We start from the raw sequence: 23,138 nt of genomic DNA on the forward strand, positions 1-23,138 counted from the left end.
GAAATCCGAGATTTAAATACTTGGTATGCATTTCAAAGTAAAGTGCGTTTAAGAAATTAATTATCACTTGCTGTAACGGTAAAATAATTAAAAACCTACACGTCCAAAAGTTCTTTAAAAAAGTTCACTAACGTATATAAAGTCTACTTATTTGCACTTGGCAAGCCACGCAAAACAAACCGTTTCTTCTTTACCTTAATCAAAATTTGTTTTCGATACAACTTTATTATGTAAAACTGTAAACTTTCATCCGAATTTCACACCAACATAAACACCGTCAATATCATTCACGTTTGCCGTTGCGAATAGTAATTTATCGTCTATAGGCAAAACAGAATTGTACTCGTTATTCGGCGGCGCTTTAACAGGAGCGTTGCACTCGTCCCGACTCATTGTAGACACTTGAATCGTGTAACAAAAATACACCGAGCCTCACAATCGGTTCTTTGCATGAATGCCCGTGGTCCGGATCATTAGTAGTGCGTAATTGCGCGTTCGCGGTTGAGCCCACGCAGCGGTATGTGAATGGGGCATTGAGATTCTGAATACTAAATAAAGCGCAGTGACGTCTCTGCTCTACGAGCGTACACTGTGTAACGTTTCTGTTTTGTTGTTGAGTTTATTTTCTGCGTAAAGGCGTGTCTCTATGATGTGGGTTGCATTGTGAACTTGATGACCAATTCGGACAATGCTCTGTCCATTCGCGTTATAGAATACTCTTCAAGCCCACAGTCCCACAGTCTTACGAAGAGAACAAAAGTTTGTTCTATACAAGCCATTAGAAGTGTATAGGCTTTATATTAAATAAGATGACTAATCATTATAATTATATTTCGTTCACAACGTTCACAATACACTGATCTTAAAATAGGTAATCATTTAATAAACATTGACTAAAATATTGCTACTAGTATGTAGTAATTTTGTAAGGTTATTCATTGTTACGTGGTACAAGATAAATGATACGCATAAATTTATTGTCAATAGCCTTTAGCAATATGGCAATAAACCTCTTAGACTTTCATGGGTCTAGGCGTTGGTACTTGTGATAGTTGGCATTAACCTAAAGGTCGCGTGCTCACGATTTGATTAAAGTACCCAATTGGCCTTTTGTAGGTAATCAAGTGGATAGTTCGCTATTGCCTTTTCGGTTGCTCAATGTGGTATGTATTAGAGGAAATCCTTTATGATTATTAGTTACGTCTGGAGGATTTGCAAATACGTGTGCCATTTGATGTACAGAAATATTAGATAAATCATGAGGTACCAAATGTTTGCTTCGTGCTTATATTGTCGTTTATTTACTAAACCTTCGATTAGCTGTAGCTAGCAGATGATAATATCTGTTAACTATAAATTATTTTCTCTTAGGCCTGTCTATTTTTATTTAATACAAAATAAATTATATAGTTAACTCTGGATCAGAGGCATTTGAAGGCAATTTTCACATATTATTAAAAATATTACTGACATTTTAGACATTTGTTATAATTACTTTATTGGCTATGTTTTCATCCTCTTAGACTTTTACTTCACTAGACTTTGATTTCTCATGATTTTGATTTAATTCTAATAGGCAAAAAATCACAAATTTTGATTTTGGTCGGCTTAAATCGTATAAATTGATATTAAGTAATAACAGGCATTAATTTGGTTGAAATTGATCAACGTGTAGTTAATTTACTAGTGTATTACGACACTGGTCCGCCAACAAATGAACGTGCAAGACACTACAGATAATTGGAACTGGCACATAGCGTGTTGATTCTGTCAACACTGACTGTACTGGACAATCAGACGATCAAATAGGCTTTGCGTTTAAGATACCACTCTTATGTGTTTATCTTTACAGCGTAATTGCTATTGGAACGCCTAAAAGTTGGAATTAATTTCCAAAGTTATGTATTTGAGCATGCTAAGATTCATAGCAAAATATTAGTATAGATATAGTGTTAAAATGTTTGTTATACAGTAAAATTAAGTTAGAAGAAGAGTTCAGTGGCACGAAACTAGTTATCTATAATTTTATTTCTGAAACGAAAGTAGTGGTTGGTTTTTGAAAGTATTGAATTAATATCGGTGTTCAATTAAGTGTTATCAACGAGTTTATCTTTAATACATTGTATTATGATATTGAAAGACTCGTTAGGTACAATTTAGTTATTAGCAACAGTCAACATTTTCTGTTTCTTCTTGCTATTATTTTGTCGTAAGTATCGATACACTCACGATTCCCAAACACGCCAACACATTATCCAATTACAAATCCATTAGCGGCAGAATTTTGAAAAATTGAAATACTCCTTACTTTCTTACACGGAAACGTACCGAAATCAAGTCGAGGAATTACTATTCCTCGAAGGCGAAGGTTTTCGTGAGAACATTTCGGAAATTATGATAATTTGACCGTTTTCGGCTTAGGGTCATTGAGTTGCCTATAGTTTTTTGATTGCACGTTCGCGTGACGCGGCCGATGACCGAAATGATGTGGGTGGTCTCACCGTACGAACACTCATTTTAGATGCGAGGATAAGCCGACAGGAAAACAAATACATTTCTCCACTTTGGCCATTACTACTAAGTCTTAGAATAAAAGTTGTGTATGTAATGGATTTACTTTAGAGGCTAACAAAAGGTACAAATTTCAAGGGTTTTTGTTTTTTTTTTTTGGAATTATGCATCAGATTTTAATCAATGCATTTTTTTAGTTTCATGTCACACAATGTTGCAATGAATAATGTTTTACCTACTTCAGTGTTTTATTTTATTACTTTTAGACTAAAATTGTATTGCTGTATTAAATTTATATATCCATCTCGCAATTTCAAGTAAGTGTAGGTAATTTCGTACCTTGAAAACATTTCGTTTTTACATGGACAAAATACCACTTATGAACAAAATTGTTCTAGTACACATTCATAGAGGTTACTGGATACATTAAACATGGAATACACTGTAATAGATATGTGAATAAATCATATATCAATTTTGAATGTACAATGTTTATAGTAGAAGTGTTAAGTAACAAAAGCGATTTCACCCGAGAGTTTAGTAACCAAGTAACCGGTTGATTCACGATGCCATTCGACATACCGACCAGCTGTGCGAATTGGCTGCGATCGGGCAACTTATAACGTGGAAAACATAAAACGGCCTCATAGGGTAACTTATAACGCTGAAAACACGAATCGGTGGCATAACTTATAGTGCGGGAAGACACGTATAGGCGTTTTCATAATGGAGTGGCTTGTTTCCCGCCCATCCCTGCCTCGACTTGGCTTGACACCGCCGCTTGGCGCGACTCCAACTCGTCCTGATGACGTCCCGCGCGTTAAATTGATATTGGCATTTAAAACTACGACAGTACTCCCCGACGCTTATGACACCGTCGGCGTCCTTTTCTCGTTGTCTGTTCAGATTTTCTGACGTGAACGCTCAAGCCAAGAACGTTTCGTTCCATTTTCGTTATTAAAACGACGTTGCGCTCTAAGATTTATATCCGATGAATTTTCTGGCACACTGCTCACTGTTTGCAAATTGATATCGCAAATATTGGTGAGAGAATTTTTCAACTGCGGATTTATTATCTTACAACTTTCTAGTAATAGTTTTCGCTGTTTCATCGAATTATCCGTTCACTTTCTGAACCTGTTCATTTAATTTCTTTTGTAGTGCTATTCTTTGTTACGAAGTGAACTTTGCAGTAACATTTCTTTGTCTCTCGGCGTAGGCAATATCAAGGCTAATCTCTATTCGAATAGCGTGCGCTTACTTTTTCCTTTCGAATTAACCAGTTCAACAATCAACGTTTTGCAGTCGAGAGAAATATCGCTTCCATTTATTTGCATAAATAAAATCTCCTGTTTAAAGTAGCTTACATAACGAGCTTCATAAGTCGAACTGCACTAAAGGTCACGGTTCTCCTGCAATACGTTACGCAACTTGCGTTTCGATCACGTGTTACTCGGTCTTGGCCAACGGACGTCCAGCATATGATACGCATAAACAACGGATATACAAAGCAGAATATGCTTTAACGCGACTGGGTAAGGTTTGTAATATGAGTGGGTTATGTTCATGAGTAAAATGTAATTGAAGATGCGGCCATTCGCATGTGTAGTGCGACTCGTAAACTTTTATGTAACTCCTTGATTTCGCTCGTAACCAACTCGACGTGTCGAGAACCCGTGATTCGCGCCACTTAAGGTTGAGTAAGAAATAAGAAGAAACACAATCAAGCGAAACTACTTGTAATTCTATGATGTATTACTCACTGGTAATGTACTTGTAGTTTGTTTCGAGGGAAATGGGTTTATTATGTGGAACTAAGCGAATGGTTGGCGGACTATCAAGCAGTGAGCCTGGTAGTTAAGAAGGTCGGCCTTTTTTTAGGGGGTCCGAGGTTCTAAATCCAGACACGTTACACGTGTGTACTATAAAATAAATTATCACTTGCTTTAACAGCAAAAATCGTGAGAAAACCTGCATACTTGAGTCCATCAATTCACCCTGGGCCTGCACTGTGGACTTTCACCCAAACCTCTTTATGTCTGAGAGGAAACCCATGCTCAGCAGTGGGACGGAGATGAATCGATGATGCTAAGGCCTGGTTAAAGAGATAGTAGAGCTATTATAAGAAAAACTTTTGACGGACGGAGGAAGCCTTGACAATAATTCCCTTGAAATATCCGACTATATCCCCGTATCCCCGTATAAGTTGTAAACAGAGTAGCTGCGTACTAAATTTGTTAATTTGTCCTAATTTCCAAGGAAACAGGACAATGCGACTATAAATTATGGTTAACGACTAAGATATCATCTTTAAATTATATTTAACGACTCCGAAGCATTGTGCCTATGCATGATAAGTAGGTAAAACTCAATTTTCATCTTGCCCAAGATAAGAATAGGGATCTTAGAAGCTGAAATAGTTATAGGCCATCAATGTTATTAAGTGGCAAATATTGCGCTTTTTTCTCACTATATACAGGGTGAATTTTTCAAACGGGCCTTCAGGGCCAAATCCGAAACTATAAAATCCGAAAAGTTATTTTAAAAAAGTAATGATGTAGTTTTAGTTTTTATCAAAATCGGCCACGTAACTCCTTTCAGCATTTTTCGCTAATCCTTATAGTTTCGGATTTGGCTCAGAAGGTCCGTTTGAAAAATTCACCCTGTATAGTTAGTGGAGTTATTTCTTTTTTGCAGATGATATTAAAAATGCAGTAACACTCCGAATTCGATTGCAATTATTATAGATAGGTTCTATATTAGAAATGTATGTGATTTGATTGTGTATCTACGCAACTGATGATGCATTATCCGCACTGCTGTATTTTGGTTTGAAGGGTGTGGCTAAGTAGTTATACTTGTATTCGCCTAATATAGGCCTTGAATGTTGGAAAGCATGTGTGAACGGTCTTATATACGGCGCCTATATGGGCTTGGTAATAGAATTTACTGACATGATGCAGTTCTAGTTAAACTTCAGGGGTATACTATGGCTGTTTTCTGTTATATTATAACATTAAAAATAACAAAACCTTGTCACTCAGGTCAAGTACGAAGGTGATGATGTTGAGAATAATTACAGTGTGCAGGATAAGGCGGCGACGACCGTAGAACAGTACCCTTAGTGTGAGTTTTTACGTTTTTACAAAAATGACTGTTATTGTATCTGTTTGCGTATTTCCCATACCTTTCCTATCAGCGCCCCTAGCGGTCTGTATCAGAACTGATTAGAAATGCCCATACATTTCTAATACGTAATACGTAAACAAATACAAAAACAGTCATTTTTGTAAAAACGTAAATACACATACTAAGGGTACAGATTATTTACACACAGCAAAATTGTACGTAGGTACTCGTACATTATATTTAGAAGCAGTAATAAATACACCTGATATTATTAACCGATAGAATAATACAAACGATATATAAGAATGAAACAGATGTTTAACTCCGCAATTTAATACAAGAATAATTCTTTGATCATAAAGATTTGAGAACAAAGGCTATAAAACCAAACGTAAACGTTTACTTTGGTAGCGTTCCAAAATTTACACTTGCCTTAAATAATAACGTAGCGATGCTATCAGCCATTATTTAGAATGATAGTTTTTAGGGTTCCGTAGTCAAAGGGTAAAACCGAAACCCTGTTACTAAATCTTCGCTGTCTATCCCCCTGTCTTATAGCTTTATTTCTTGTACCGTAATAGATAGACACTAATTTTTTTACAGAGTAGTTATGTATAATGATGGCCGCTAGAACAATGATTATGAAAACTGAAAATTCTACAAAACAAATATGGGTCAACATACACGAAACCGCTATATTTCGTTCACATTGTTACAAGACATTTAGTTCTCTACGATAACAAATACTAAAAATAAATAATAAATATAAATTTGGTGGTATGGATCCCTCAGTGTGCGACTTCGTCTCGCACTTGGTCAATTTTTCTTCTAGCGGTAACTTGCTTATCGGGGGTCGAATACATTTTGGTGGAATTTAGTTGGTGACAGAGATACTGCTTGGCGACTTGCCAGTTACTGCATTGTTGTTCGCCATGTTGGTAAATTAATATCGCCCATAACCGGACGCTACACGGACCCATCGCTAAGTCACCCAAAATGACAACAGAAACAGTAAAAATGGTAATCGAATGGACTCGGAGACAACTTTGTTCGGGCAAAAGTTCTCAATTTATGGAATTGTCATAATAAGTAACATCACACTGAATGTATTCCTACTATGTGAGGATGCTTATAAAAAACCTTAAAGCTAGACGTAATGATTTTAAAGATGAGTAGGTACTCTTTGATCCTCAGGGGATGTGAGATCGTAAATTACTTTGCTCCCGCTAGGGCAGAGCCCGATAGGCGTTAGGAGGACTCCGGTTGTGTTCCATTGGAGATCCCGGAGCTCTCCACCAAACGCCGAGGACGTCCACCGAGGGGGTTTTAGTGCGGTAAAAGTCCCACATAACCCGGCGGCGCTCCCACGGCCTCGGGTATCTTTCCCCCTCGTTAGCAAAAAATATATAAAATGTACTCTTTGATCCTATCATAATATTCGTAATATTCGTAATTTTCATTAAATGCCTATGCTCAGTGGGACAACAATGGAATGATGAAGATGCACTCTACTCTACTTAGGAATTTGTTTAGCGATTATAAAAAACTGAAATTACCAAGCTTCTTTCTACTTTAATTAACAATGTTAAGTGAAAGGCTAAAAGAACAGTTTCAATTAAGAATGTACAATAAGTTTGCATTAAAATAGCACTGGATAAGCTGTGCCCATGTTTTCTAATAAAACCTTGCAAATGTAGTAGCAGTTGTTGTTAGTTGCGGCAAACATTGACTTCAAAGTTTCTCATATGTGCCGGACGTTCGTAATTTATGCAAACCAATGACCAAGCAGATGGGGAACCGCTAGATAAATTGCCGCCCCTCAACTTTGATAAATAAAATAGAAAGATACCTCACCGCCTTGAAATTGGATGAAGCCACAAAATAATAATTTGTCGGTTATTTTTTTTATTCTTGACAAATAAAAAATATTTTTAGAGAAAATGTATGTATAAATAATTAATGGTACGTAATTTACGTAATAAATAAACACGCATTTCAATCATTTTAGGGACATTTTAGCAACGTGACGTGGCAAAACTATATTTACACAACAATTTCAATTCTGAAAACTAGTTACACTTTCTTGTTAGGAGTGATCTATCTATGTATTTTACTCATCTAAGCCCCTCAAGTTAAATCCGGGACAGGCAACAGATTGTGTGCTGACTCTAATCAACTGCGGGGTGCGACTATGAAACTATCGATCGTGCTTGGATGCTTCGATAGACAGCCGATTTATTGTCTGAATTTCTAAGGATATGGTTCGGGAGTTTATGAAAACTGTGCTAGAGCTGCTGTGGTGAATTTGGAAAAATCCGTAGTATTATGAATCCGTTCAGTTTTTTACAGTTAGAAATAAGTTGGAATAGGTGGCGATCAATGATGAGTAATTAGAAACATCTAATATATCCTCTATTATTTTCGTTTGCCTATAATAGCTTCTACTTTTTATTGTATTCGATGTAATTGATGTTAAGTATTATACCTATGACTTAATAACCATAAAGGTAGCCTTCTAAAATCATTATTACGAGAGAAAATAATGGTCAATTCCATGTAAGTGAACTATGAAACTATTTAAGTGTACAATCTCAGCGCGATTTTATATAACAAACCCACCACATTGAAACTACATATCTTACACATAAATAATACAAATTCAATAAAGATGAACCATATATAAGTTAGTAATATGTGTCGGACCTAATATATTCTTGTATCGACGAACGGATGGGAGCTGCCAGATAAATTGCCGGCCTGTTTGTTTCGAGGAACAGATTGCTCGCTAACTTTTGATCTATTTTACATATGTACGCAAGTAGGCTATAATAAAATATGTATCTATACGTATAGGCGTATATTGTTTATATTTACAGACTTTGAAGTTGGTAGGCACGAGCTGTGAAGAAATAGTATAGATTTTACGGTTTTCGTATCGTTTAAATTACCACGTTTTTAAAAAAATGATACTTGTGATTGACCTATCGATTGATGCCATTAAAAGATTTTTGTTCAATTCCCGGTTCGGTTTTCGATGGCAAGCATATTTCTCTGAATTATTATGTCTATTCAAACAAAAAAATGTGAGCCGGCACGGGACGCCTGGCAGATGTGAAACATCGACATTATTTTGTAAAAGTAATATGCAGAAAAGAACACATTGTGATAGGAACTAAATATGTCATAATGATAAAATAAAATATTACGATTGCACATGGCGACGCGTCGCCACACCGTACACACTACTGCATATAGACTGTATATATATACTATCGTATAGTGTGGCGACGCCACGGCATGCGTCGCCACGTCAGAAATCGGTTTTACGTGCGGCTATAGTTGTTTTTTTTTTTTTTTTTCAAATTCAAATTATTTATTGCTCATGCTTATTATTATATAGGTCTTACAAATTAAGTATAGTGCAAGCATGCACCCTGCTAGGGTATTGCAATTTAATATTTACAAATTTATTTTTTTAACACGAAATGTCTTATCATTATTAAACAATTTTTAAAATTAATAGAAAAAATTATATCTATTGTAACATTGTCGAGATAGAATTAATTTTACATGTCAATTATTTTAAAGAATTAATATAATGTAATAATCATAATAGTTAATTAGTCAATTATTTGTATAGGTCAGAATGTCTCTTATGTTAATAATATTATTTAATTGTCAATTTGGTTAAAATCAAATAAAGGAAATCATTAAATAGAGGAAATCATTTGATAATCATTTGAAAAACTCTTGTAGGGAATAATAACATTTGGTAATTAATAGTTTTTTTAGTTTATTTTTAAATTGTACTAAGTTTTCGTTTTGAATATTTTTCGGAATTTTATTATAAATTTTTACACACATGGAGTAGGGTCCTGAGCCACACATAGCCAGTCTTGATGGTGGTACTGCGAGTTTATATGGGTTTCGTGAGCTATATTTATTCATTTCTTTAGAATGGACAAATAAATTGTTATGTTTCTTTACAAAGATGCATGTTTCCAGGATGTACATTGATGTTAACGTTAATATGTTTAAATTGGTAAAATGTTTTCTGCAACTTTCTGTTTGTCTAATGTTTGCTAGTATTCGTATGCATGTATGTTTCACATCAAAATGAATGATTCATTTTAGTGAAATTTGCTATTTCCAGTATTTAGAGTACGTACTTACTCACCTCCCTCACCTCACTTGTGGCGTTCAAAATCCACTCTCTATGCTATGGATGGACATAATAAATAGAGAATGTATACAAATATCTTAGTCTCTAAAATGATAAAAACTAACAATCATTCCTACTGGTGTATTTTTCCTAAGGGTTTTTGCCAATAAAATGAAACTGCGATACAATTTGAGATTATCCACTTAACTAACCATCATCTGTCATCATCTTCATCAACCCATTACTGTCCCACTGCTGGGCACGGGTCTCCTCTCATAATGAGAAGGATTAGGCCATAGTTCACAGCGCTGGCCAAGTGTGTATTGGTATAATTCACATACCTTTGAGATATTTTTTTATACATATCTCTCAGGTATGCAGGTTTCCTCACGATGTTTTCCTTCACCGTTTAAGCAAATGATCATTAATTTATAATACGCACATACCTTTGAAAAATCAGAGGAGCGTGCCTGGGATTTGAACCTCGGACCTCTCGATCGAGAGGCCGAGTTTCTTAACCACTAGGCTATCACTGCCACATCATCTTTTAACATCCAAAAACCTAAAGATTATTGCACTTTTAAATAATGCTAATTATAACACTCTATTTACATTTCAGGTAATCAATTGGATATTGTAGCAACGGGTTCAACGGACGACTTCCTGTAATTTTGTGAGGTAATTATGCGTATCTTATGTTTTTATACTAATTGAAAATGGGCACATATAACAATACAACTTGATCAATTTCGGTACTAATTGCATTGAGTAATAACAATGGCAAAGTAAATCGACAATCAGCCGTGACCTCAATGCACATTCAGTACTTACGTAAACGTTATCAAATGTTATAAAGTAAGTTAAGCAGTACTTAGTTGTAGGTTTAAAAAGTTTAAGGGATTAAATGTGGTAGAAATTTCTGGGGTTCGACTCCGTGGGCACCACCGCCACACCCATTTCTGCCTAATAACAGCAGTGGTAAGGAAGACATACTAGTCCCAACTTATTGCTCAGGGATCCTTAGGGTTTATAATTTTAATGGCATTTACTCGTATATAATAATATTCAGTCGATGAAAATCGAGTTTAAAGATTCCGTTACATACATACATACCTACATACATACAAGTTAAGTTAATAAAAGCGTAGTAGTAAAGGCGTGGTATAAACATACGTTTCTCAATCATTAAACATGGGACACATCAACATTATCCGCATTCCAATCTCGTTGATTGCAGCCAAATAGCTCGACAACAGCAGTTACAAGCGAATTCGAAGATTTCAAGGTCCCGTCGTTCACACGCACTGCATAACAATCAGCTGGGCCTATCTAGACTATTTGCATGCTCCATTATGGCAACGCCATCGGCCACTTAATTTGGATTAAGACTACGGGTAGCATATATAATGGATAATAGTCGGCTTAATAGTGAACGTGCTGAATTCTATTTGGCTGCGTAAGTGTTGTATGCGAATAATACGTTTTGTATCAGTACTTCTATATTATATGCTGCTGTTATATGGTGAAATAGGTGAAAGTTCCACTTTTAGTTTGATCGACACAAAGCAACTACAGCATACATCGAATATGCTAGTTTTTTAAGTTTCAAAATTGATGTATTTCTTCATATAGTACGTAATTGGTATGTCAAATACGACTCTTATGGTTTTGATAAAATTATGATAATAGATAATGTTTTCCCTAGGTTATTTATTGATGACTAAACGAACACGCAAACTAAGACTAAATCACTAGGCACTATATTAACGGCAAAGAGAGGATTTTCGCGAGGCTAGGGGAGCTTGTACTCTAATAATTCAAGACGTTTAAAAAAACTGCGATAGCGTGATTTAGGACAACGTGATGCCATCTCAGCAGTGATAGCCTAGTGGTTAAGAAACTCGGCCTCTCGATCGAGGGGTCCAAGGTTCAAATCCCAGGCACGCACCTCTGATTTTTCAAAGTTATGTGCGTATTAGAAATTAATTATCACCTGCTAAACAGTGAAGGAAAATATCGTGAGGAAACCTGCATACCTGAGAGATTTATTAAAAAAAAATCTCAAAGGTATGTGAAGTCTACCAACACGCACTTGGCCAGCGCGGTGGACTATGGCCTAATCCTTCTCATTATGAGAGGAGACCCGTGCCCAGCAGTGGCACAGTAATGGGTTGTAGATGACGCCATCTCTTCTCGTACATAAATGTCTTCTGTACTAAAGTATTTGAATAAAGGGCGTGTACCTATTTAAGCACTAATGCAGGCTTTGAGACAAAATAATAGTTCTACAGAGATCACGGTCCCGCCATGCTCTTGACACAAATTGCATTATAATCAGCATGTGCCAATTTGAAACATGTGCAGTTGTGCACGATCGATTATAGCGCATCCAATGACTTTGACATGTAATGACAGTTTATGATGTCATGGGCGTTTGGTAACAAATTGAACAAGTTATTGTTTAATATCTTCTATTTGTATATCCATTTATAGATTGATTGATATCTATCTTAACCCCACCTGGCTCAGTCTGTAGACTTCACACACTCTTAAAGATCGTTTTGTAATTGTTTGTTGAATGAAGTTTTCCTTCAACTTTAAGAAAATGATAATGATAATTAACTTCTCACATGCAAATAACTTTAGAATCAGGGGTGCATGCAAGAGATAGGCTCCAGGGCCGAAGTGCCGAGTTTCTTCTTGTCTTATAAGTTATTAAGATATCTTGACAGAAATATAACTTTTTAAATATTTCATGTTTCGACATCGACTCCTATTTCTCTTTTACGGACACATTATATAGGGTACCTGAATTATTATGCACTAAAATACTTATAACATATAATGAGGTTACAAAATTGTAAAATACTTAAAAAATAATAAAATCAATGATAATTGATAATTGATACGTATAATAAAGGCCTAAATAATGCATGCTAATTGCTAATCATTTACCTTTATTAATGCATACGATATTTAACGCTAAACGGGCAAAACATTGTAAACTGACAACAATTACCGCAATACATTTGTTTCGGTGTAGCATACCTCATTCGCAGTGTTGCGGTCAACGTACCGATGTATCGTGCAAATATATTAACAAAACCCTCCAATAGCATCATGATTTTTTTTTTCTAAGCTAAGACAAATTACGCTGTTGAAGCTGCTAACGATAGCAATGTTAGCATTTAGTAACGTATAGCACTAATATATTGATAAAAAACAACATCTCATATTAAAATATTGAGACCATAATTTACCATTTTGGTCGAATGTGCATTGACAGATTTCGCATATTTTCGAGAAGTATTTAAAAGTATGTATACTACAAGTACCGCTAAAACAAATGGGATGGTTCAATTGTTTAAAGTTCTTTGGTGGATGTACCATTGCTAAATTTAGTTTTTCAATAGTTGTATAATAGCAGTGATTGAACTGCTGTTAAAAGTATAAAGGCCTTGGAAAGGGAGCTTTTAAAAGACGACTTTCAAAAGAACTTTCAATTTGTGCTTCAGGGATAGAAACTCATAATTATGCGAATACTTTAGCTAGAACTCCGATCATATTAGCAATTGATTACTGATATTCAGTGACTACTTATCATCCTACAGCTCCATTGTTACAAGGATTTTACAAAAAACTAAATGATGTTAGTCTACGATATTCCCGCTAAACTAGCATTACATTGTGAGCTGGCGCGGGATGACCACAATACATTTGTTTCGGTTTAGCTTAGCTCATTCGCAACGTTTGCGGTTTTGTACCGATGTTGCCCATAAATAAACTAATGCTACACCCATTACGCCATAAAGCTGATATAATTTTATGGGACTGTTATAAAATATCGACTTAACTGTTATTGTTTTACTACGCCCCGTTAAGATATTCAACCGATATTTATTAATATTAATTAATATATTAATATTGGAGTAACATAATGTTTATTGATCAACAATAATAGAGAACTACCTTAAATCTACTTAAATCAACAATAGAGAACTACCGCCCCATTTCGATTCTGAACGTACTTGGTAAACTATGTGAAAGGGTAGTCCATGCTTATATATATCCAATAATTGCCACTTCGATTCCCTCTGAACAACATGGATTTATAAAGGGTCGGTCAACTGCTACTAACCTAGGAGTTTTTGTAGACTATGTAGCTAATAGTATGGATGGTGGGTCACAAGTAGATGTAATATATACGGATTTTGAAAAGGCATTTGACCGTGTTGACCATAATATCCTTCTACGTAAATTATCTGAACTGGGTATCCATGGTAATTTGTTGCGATGGTTTGAATCATATCTGCGCAATCGTTCTCAAGCTGTAGTGGTAGGTAGTTCACGCTCCGACTTTATAGAAGTTCCATCTGGGGTACCGCAGGGTTCCATCCTGGGACCATTGTTATATGCCACGTACTTATATGATGTGGGTAGATGCTTTAAGCATGCAAAATTTTTAATGTATGCTGACGATACAAAAATCTTTATGGAAGTTAAAGGTATTACTGATTGTATCAACCTTCAAGCCGATCTAGATAGATTAAACTGTTATTATATTGAAAATCGTATTGGTGTAAATTTAAAGAAATGTTGTCTTGTATCATTCACTAGAAAAACTAATCCAATTAAATACAATTATAAAATAAATAATTTTACTTTATCTGAATTAAATAGTGTACCTGACCTAGGGGTAGTAATGGATTCAAAATTGACATTTTCTGAACATATCGATACAATAGTTGCGAAAGCATACAAAAATTTAGGTTTTGTTTTACGAGTCAGTAAGCCCTTTTCAGACATTGGATGTCTACGAGTACTATACTTTGCTTATGTCAGAAGTATTCTCGAGTATTGTAGCATAATATGGAATCCTCAATATGTGACGTATATTCAAAAGCTTGAGAATATTCAGTCTAAATTTCTAAAGCACCTACACTTTCGATTTACCGGCTGCTCTTCACATGACAGCGAGTCTAGCCTCCACTACAATTGCATGTCTCTTCAAAGTAGACGAATCTTAATTGATATGTCCTTTCTACATGGCATATGTAATAATTACATAGACTGTTGTGAATTAGCCTTACAAATTTTAACTTTTTGTGTTCCAAGTACACGAACGAGACATACGGCACTCTTTGCTACTGCCCATAAAAGAACTAACTATGCCCAAAATTCGATTGTCAATAGGCTTCACAAAATTTATAATAAAACATTTAACACAACTGATATCTTTCACTCTAGTAAAACTTCATTCAAACGCGAAGTTGCCAAGGTACTTTGTAAGAATTTTTCAAATTATAAACGAATGTAAAAACTTAAATAGTTGTAATACCATAAAGGCAAAAGAGTTTATATAGCAGGTACTTATACATATACATTATATTATATTATTTATATTATTATATTATAAATATAATTTTATTAACATCATGTTTATATTTATTTTAAAATATCGTTATATAATTAAACTTTGTTTCACGTTCAATCACTCACATACACACATACACACACACACACACACACACACACACACACACCATACACACTCTTCCACGTTTAAAAAAAAAAAAAAAAAATCTCGAGCACTTTGTTTATTTATATATATGTTGAAATATATAAATATATATATAAATCTCATGCTTTTATTCTTAAGTAATGTGATGAATACTATGTGACGTTTTTTAGCTTAATAAGTATATTGTAAATCCGTAATTGGCTTCAAGACCTATATTATAAGTTTAGATTGTAAATTGATTGTTACAAGCTGTGGATTTTGTGAATTAAATAAATAAATAAATAAATTGATACTTTGATGAATAAATAACTGTTACTTTCTCATACAGTTGTGCTCTTTATTTTATTATTTTTTATATATATAAACGGGCGATTACCGTTTTGATAGACAAATTGAAATTGACAGCATAGTAAAATTATTATGTAGAAGAACAGTTCGCGTCCACATAATTTTTTATTTAATAATGGCAAACATTTTCTTCCTTAAAAAGTCTTCTGTCTCCTTACATTTTCTCCTCTCCTGTTTTGCCGACACATAATATGTGAATGAAAAATGACAATAACCGCACTTAATTAAAACCATAATTATTTTTTACTTTTTAAACTATATACATGGTTAAACCATAGATTAGTAAAGATACTTCGCCGCCTTGAAATTGAATGAAGCCACAAATGGCTTATTATCGTAAGTACTTTTTTTGAATTCTTGACAAATAAAAACATTTTTAGAGAAAATTTACGAATAAATAACTAATACTGCGTAATTTACATGAATTTACATAATAAATAAATAATTATTTCAAATATTTTAGGGATATTTTAGCACGGAGACGTGGCAAAACTTTTTTACGCAAGTATTTCAATTCTCAAAACTGGGCACATTTTCTAGTTAGGAGTGAGTAATCTTTACTATTCTATGGGTTAAACAGTAATATTGACAATACCATGTAGGTGTTTACATATCATTCGTAATAGTATGTCAAACAGATGTGGCATGTATTTGCGATATGATAGCGCGATTGTGCTTTGAATAATTTGAATTCAATGAATTTTAACGCAACTGTAATGATGTTCGATGCGCTCTAAATAATAAATGCATGTGCACAACGGGGTTTACTGTTAGATAATAATACTATGCAATAGATATGTGTTGGACGGATGTTCATAAATATTTAGCTTTTAACGAATTAACGTTGAGTTAACATTTTGTTTTCGGACCACTTGACACAACACTATTTACTAACGATATGTAAATATGGTCTGTCATTGAGTGTTAGCGAATTTCTGAATTTAATTTTACGTTAAAACATTGTTATATGAATGTTTAATATGAAATGGGCGCAACTTTGCTTGTAGATCTCAATCGTGCTACAAAGTTAAGCAACGCCGAGTGCGATCAGAAGTTAGATGGGTGAACCCAGATGGTAAAAAAATCTTGCACGCTTCTGTTTCGCAGAGCTCATTTTAGTCATAGCTCTATATCACTCTATATCTATAAACCTCATCGGAGGTCTTACAGGCCATTTGAAAATATCTGACCCGCCATCCAACCTCCCCAAGTTATGGGGAGAGACAAGTTATGGGGAAATAAAAATATGTATATGTTATATTTTATGTATTACTTTAATCGGATAAAATAAATAAAATTTCCGATAAAAAAGAACTTAATTAACGGTTCTTTTTTTCATGAGAGTACCTACATTTAATTAAAACACACGTCTTGCCAATTACTTAAACTCGTAATTCCATTACGAAATGAGTTATTATCTAAATCTGACGCAGCAATCAGAGCAAAGCGTATGTATTTGATGTAAGATCAATTACGCATTTCACAAGTATGCAGTTAGTGCGTACGAGTTGAGTTGTCACGTATGTGCAACTGCACGCGATTGTCGCCGCTAACTGGGGCGTGAAATACGTCACGTTTCAAGGTTAAATAGCATTTTACTATTATATGAAGGTAGAACGTTCATATAAATGTAAAATAGGAACGTAGGTTCGTGTTTCGATTCAAATATATTATAAGGAGATATAAGTAGCACTCCGGAATTTTCACCGCAATACCTATTTCTGTTTTATAACAGCAGTCTGGGTTCTGCTTTGAAGGGTTTGGCAAGGCAGTGACATCTATTGGAGGCGTTTTAATTTTGTTGTCGGGGTGCAATATTATATTTCTTACATTTAGGGGTTGATTATCAAAAGTAATCTCATATTTCGCTAACTGGGGCGTATACATACATGATCATAATTATTTTTAAAATTCTTTCTAAGAACTGCAGATTTGATGACGTTAGAAGTAGCTGATGTTAGATTAAGATTACTTTTGATTAGTGCTTTAAATCCGATGGGTTTATATGTGTGTTGTGTGTTCTGCGTTAGTTAGTGTTGGAGTTTGATTAACTCGATGTAAGGTTATTTCTGGTTTAAGGGTGTGTTAAGGCAGACTTCTCGTATAAGGCATTTCCACTTAGTGTTGCTATATGTGTAGTTGACAACGGATGTCCATAGAAGACAGTACCACTTACGATCTGGTTCGTAGACTAAAATAGATGTAGTTTATTTCAATTTATCACTTACGCGATATTCACTTCATTAAATTATTTCTAACTATACTAAATAAAGTAACTATATAAAGTATAAGATAGTTGTGTCCGGGGTTTTTTTATATAATAATTTGTTTAAACATGTAATAATAGGGAACAAATAAGGCCATTAAGAGATAAATCACCATTTCATCCATATGTCAGTGCGTATCCCATGAAATGTAATGTATGGGCAACCAGTTCACTGCAAGCTGGTATGCGTTAATTGGGGCGAAATGTATCACGTTTCAAGATTAAATATTTGAACCAGTGATTGGTTTACGCCTGTTATTAATACTCAGTCTGTCCAAATTTTACCCAGCCAAATATCGGTATAATTTATAATGTCAAGAAATTGTCAAATGTCGATCTTTGGTGGAAACATTGGTTATAGTAATTATTAAAAACGGGGCTTAAGCGGTTAATAGAAGATATATTTTTTAAAAGAGTTAATTTGCTTTGTCTTTAGGTTGTTGTAAAGCTAAAAATATAACAGAAAACATATATAGGAATTGGCAACGCGGCAGTTATCTGACTGTTAAACAATAAATTACCTATTTCACAAGTATGTAGCATGTTAGTGTCTATGTGTACGGCGTGAAATGTCACGTATGTGCAATCAGTGACCACGCAAATTTGGTATCTGTCAATGTAAATAGTAAAACATAAATAAGGAAAAGAACATCTCTTTCAAAGTAATACTTTATGTAATAATATAAATGAAAAATTGGTTCATTAACATACCTACACTACGACTTGGGACTATCTATGTATAACAATAACAAGCCCAAATACGACAAGGGCATTTGTATTGTCGCATCGTCCGATCTGCGGAACAATACCCTTAATAATTTATATATTAAGTCATATAATTATAATACCACTATCTAGGATAAATAAAACCATTTGTAATAGTTACAAAAACATTGCGAGATATGACCCACACATAACAACATGCTTCGCTTTGTAAAAGTATCGCTTGTAATCGCAGGCTATGTTATTAGATTTTATTAATATATCACTATGGAAACTAAAACATGAATTAATAACGGCTCGTCAATGTCCATTCTCTCTCATTCGATAAACGCGTGAATATGTAATGAGGAAGTTTGTTCATCGATTTGTATGGCAATTCCATCAAATTGAAGGCTCTCATTCAGTTTATCAATTGGTTCTAATTTTGCGTAAAATATGTTTAATGTGGTTTGTTCTCGAAATTGATGTAATAATTAAACCACCATTTCATGATTTAATTATTACATTTTAATTACAGTCGTAACGTTTGACAAAAAAATAACTATATATCTAATAGTAACCCCCCTATATATTTAATAGTGCATTTTGAAACAACATAGAAACTACCATACAATCTTGCAGTAAAAATATACAAAAACTTTAAATTAGCTTCTTCTACCGCAGGATACTGGTTTAAATGGAAACTGAGGAATCACTCTAAACAGTAAGTCTAAAGTATATAGAAATATAGAACATTTTTCGTTTGTGCTACACCTATCTGCTTTTAAATTGTTTATATAATGTCTGTGGTTATCCCTTTTGGAAGCTTGTATTATTTTTTTGTTATTCTATTTGGAAAACTAATAGTTTAATTAATATTCGGTATAAAGCGTAGTATGTCATTGGCTTACGAAACAAGTAACAGGACTTTACCTTGCTATTACTTTGCAAATGTTTCAAATTATATCTGATTTCGTTTTCGTTACAAATAATTATTTTTTTCGTAACTTTATCTCGGTTACTTAATCTCTTGGAATAAAAATAAATAATGTTGCTGCTATATCAAATATCAAAATTATTTTCAACTGAAATTTTAATCCGATCCGCTATATATTTAGATTCAATTACTTTCAAAAATGTTTCTAGTCCTGAATATTAGATATACAATACAACATAGGGTAGGCATGCATATTACATATTTAATATTCCAGTTTGAAGCTAGGCAGGCGTACATAAGACGTAACAAATTAGTTTTATTGATAACAAAACTTACTTTGAAAAGTTTACTGAATATCGTATAAAGTGATAACATGATTTTTCGCTGATGGCCAGAACGATATCCATGTAACAATGAACAAAACTTACTTTGAAAAGTTTACTGAATATCGAATAAAGTGATAACATGATTTTTCGCTGATGGCCAGAACGATATCCATGTAACAATCCATGTAACAATGAACAAAACTTACTTTGAAAAGTTTACTGAATATCGAATAAAGTGATAACATGATTTTTCGCTGATGGCCAGAACGATATCCATGTAACAATCCATGTAACAATGAACAAAACTTACTTTGAAAAGTTTACTGAATATCGAATAAAGTGATAACATGATTTTTCGCTGATGGCCAGAACGATATCCATGTAACAATGAACAAAACTTACTTTGAAAAGTTTACTGAATATCGAATAAAGTGATAACATGATTTTTCGCTGATGGCCAGAACGATATCCATGTAACAATCCATGTAACAATGAACAAAACTTACTTTGAAAAGTTTACTGAATATCGAATAAAGTGATAACATGATTTTTCGCTGATGGCCAGAACGATATCCATGTAACAATCCATGTAACAATGAACAAAACTTACTTTGAAAAGTTTACTGAATATCGAATAAAGTGATAACATGATTTTTCGCTGATGGCCAGAACGATATCCATGTAAAACTGGAGCTCTACGTGAAGTAGTTGATCAAAGACGCGTTGCCTATCCTAAAGACGTAAGATAATCGCCTATTTGTTAGTCAACCAGCACTCACACCCTTCCACCGCAAGAATTACTTTACAGTAAAAATAGATATGGAAGTTGTGCCTCCCCTGTAGAACCGTACTGGTTTTACCATCTTTCATACCTCGAAATCACACAAAATATAAAGATACTATAGATAGAACTTGACTTTGCTAATTTAAATTTAAAAATAAACAGTACCTACATGGAAATTGGGCACACATGAGCCGAGTACGAAAGATAAAATGAACGTGATAGTTTCGGGGCGAAATTGAAAATGTCCTTACCTCCGGCTCGATAACTCACGGGCGCTCCTTGTCGCAAATTCAGGATGGCAGGGGACAAGAAACAAATGACGATCAGGAACTTAGGATCGGCGGACCGGCACTAGTGACCAGAAGCGTGAAACGAACTGTAGAGCGGCCTATTTAACTAATTTATTGGTCAATTGTACAAAATAAACAGGAGTTTTCATGATTCGTCATTTTCACGAAAAGACGTGACAAAAAATACTCGGGGCGTTTATAATATCATGTCCTATAGTATGAAACAACAATTAAACTCTGTCTCAACTTTTATATACTCACATTGGGAGAAGCCTTCAGCATACTCTTTCACGTTGCTCCAAGACGGATGTTTTTAAACCGCCCGTGGCTCCTGACTTTAACAAAGCTTAAGGACTTCAATGCAATGCGCATTTCTACTAAGTACCAATATATTTAGCAAGCGTGTAACACAAAAGTGTGTGTTACATCGTAGTAGGTAATGTCATTAGGCATGTCATGAAATAGGTGTTATTTCTATCTAATAACAGCAGTGTTAGGCGTTGCTGTGTTCTGGTGTGAAGGGTGTGGTAAGGGAGACAGACTTTTCCGAGGCGTTCCAGATTAGTCCTCAGCGGCGCATCTGGAATACCTAATCCTATCTGGGGTTGATTACAGATGTCCATGGGCGGCAGTAGCCACTTACCATCAGGTGGACTGCATGCTCGTCTGCTACTCTTATATTATAAAAAAAAAAACTTTTCCGCGACAATTGATTAAACGAAATAATTAGTTAAACGAATTGGAAAGTCAAACTTACATGAGATTTCTGTAACCGCTTTTCGATGCAATCCGAAAATTTCGTGTGTAATCAGCAAATTAAAGAGTAGCCGATTAACCGTTTAACTGGGAAGTCATGTGTGGCGAGCCGTGGCAAGTGGCCGTGGCAAGCCGTGGTTTTACATATTGATTTGAATCAATACATAATTAACTATTCTTATCGCAGTGCTAAAGGCAAAATTTCGATTCCAGAAATTGGATTTTAAATGCACCAAATCGTTTTTTTCTTGCTCGAAGTAGCCATTATACGTCATTCGCGTAGCAATGTTGTAGCATTTTGTAAATTCTGGGTATGTATTAGCATTTTTCGTAGTACATGATCGCGTGGTATTCTCATGGACATATTCATTACACTGTCATCAACCCATTACTGTCCCACTGCTGGGCACGGGTCTCCTCTCAGAATGAGATGGATTAGGCCATAGTCCACCGCGCTGGCCAAGTGCGTATTGGTAGACTTCACATACCTTTAAGATTTTTTTTTTATAAATCTCTCAGGTATGCAGGTTTCCTCACGATGTTTTCCTTCACCGTTTAAGCAAGTGATAATTAATTTCTAATACGCACATAAATTTGAAAATCAGTGGTGCGTGCCTGGGATTTGAACCTCGGACCCCTCGATCGAGAGGCCGCGTTTCTTAGCCACTAGGTCATCACCGCTTTTCATTCATTACACTACATCGCATAAACTATTTAATTGCTCATCAGTACCTTCGAAGAAACTATTGTTATACTTTATGTACAGTATGTTATCTCCGTAAAATTGAGTTTTTAAAACAATCAACTCGGGGAATTTTTTTCTAAGGGATGTGGAGCATAAAGGTGATTCAGAACTGATGTTTTCTGGTTCTTAAAGAGCTAGAGTCGTTACAGCTAATAATAGCTGTACACCAGGTGTTCTGTAATGAATCTGTAACTAACTTTAAATAGGAACCCAGTCTTACTAACACAGGTGATTACATAAAACTATATAAAAAAAATATAATACGTATTAAATCTTATTCACTTTATTGAAACCACGGCAAATATTTTTATTTATTGAAATTTGAAATATATGATCTGACCCATCTAGGTCAAACATTTTTGTCGCAATACGGCAAAGCATATCTGTAGATTGAAATCCATTGTTTTATCAATATTTGCTCGCTGCCCGCATCCCACGTTGTATGTTAAACTTTATCAATTATCGAGTAATGTGGCGAACTTCCCGACCCGAATACTTCACTCGCACACATTGCTGTAGGTCGAGAGCTTGGTGCCAGAAAAATGTCAAATATCTAAATTAACTATTAAGAAGTTTCTATCCTAAAAGCTACTTATAAAAGTTAAAGATATAAAGATTGTAAATCTCTTAATTAAACACTTAGTCTTTGGCTCTATTTTTC

At 34.6% G+C, this 23,138-nt stretch overlaps 2 protein-coding genes across 2 annotated transcripts in view; one reads left to right on the plus strand and one right to left on the minus strand.

The window, feature by feature from the left end:
- The window catches only part of LOC140748942 (uncharacterized), a 459,083-nt gene that overhangs the window by 81,994 nt on the left and 353,951 nt on the right, over positions 1 to 23,138 (minus strand). The gene's annotated exons all lie outside the window — the stretch shown is intronic.
- The window catches only part of LOC140748871 (furin-like protease 2), a 355,165-nt gene that overhangs the window by 50,221 nt on the left and 281,806 nt on the right, over positions 1 to 23,138 (plus strand). The window contains exon 2 of the mRNA XM_073081744.1: positions 10,422 to 10,480. The gene's annotated coding sequence lies outside the window, so the exon portion shown is untranslated. The remainder of the gene's footprint in view (positions 1 to 10,421; positions 10,481 to 23,138) is intronic.

Source organism: Epargyreus clarus, unplaced genomic scaffold (assembly GCF_041222505.1).
Source record: "Epargyreus clarus isolate Ecla_fem2 unplaced genomic scaffold, WU_Ecla_fem_2.2 ptg000017l, whole genome shotgun sequence".
In the NCBI taxonomy this organism is placed as follows: Eukaryota; Metazoa; Arthropoda; class Insecta; order Lepidoptera; family Hesperiidae; genus Epargyreus; species Epargyreus clarus.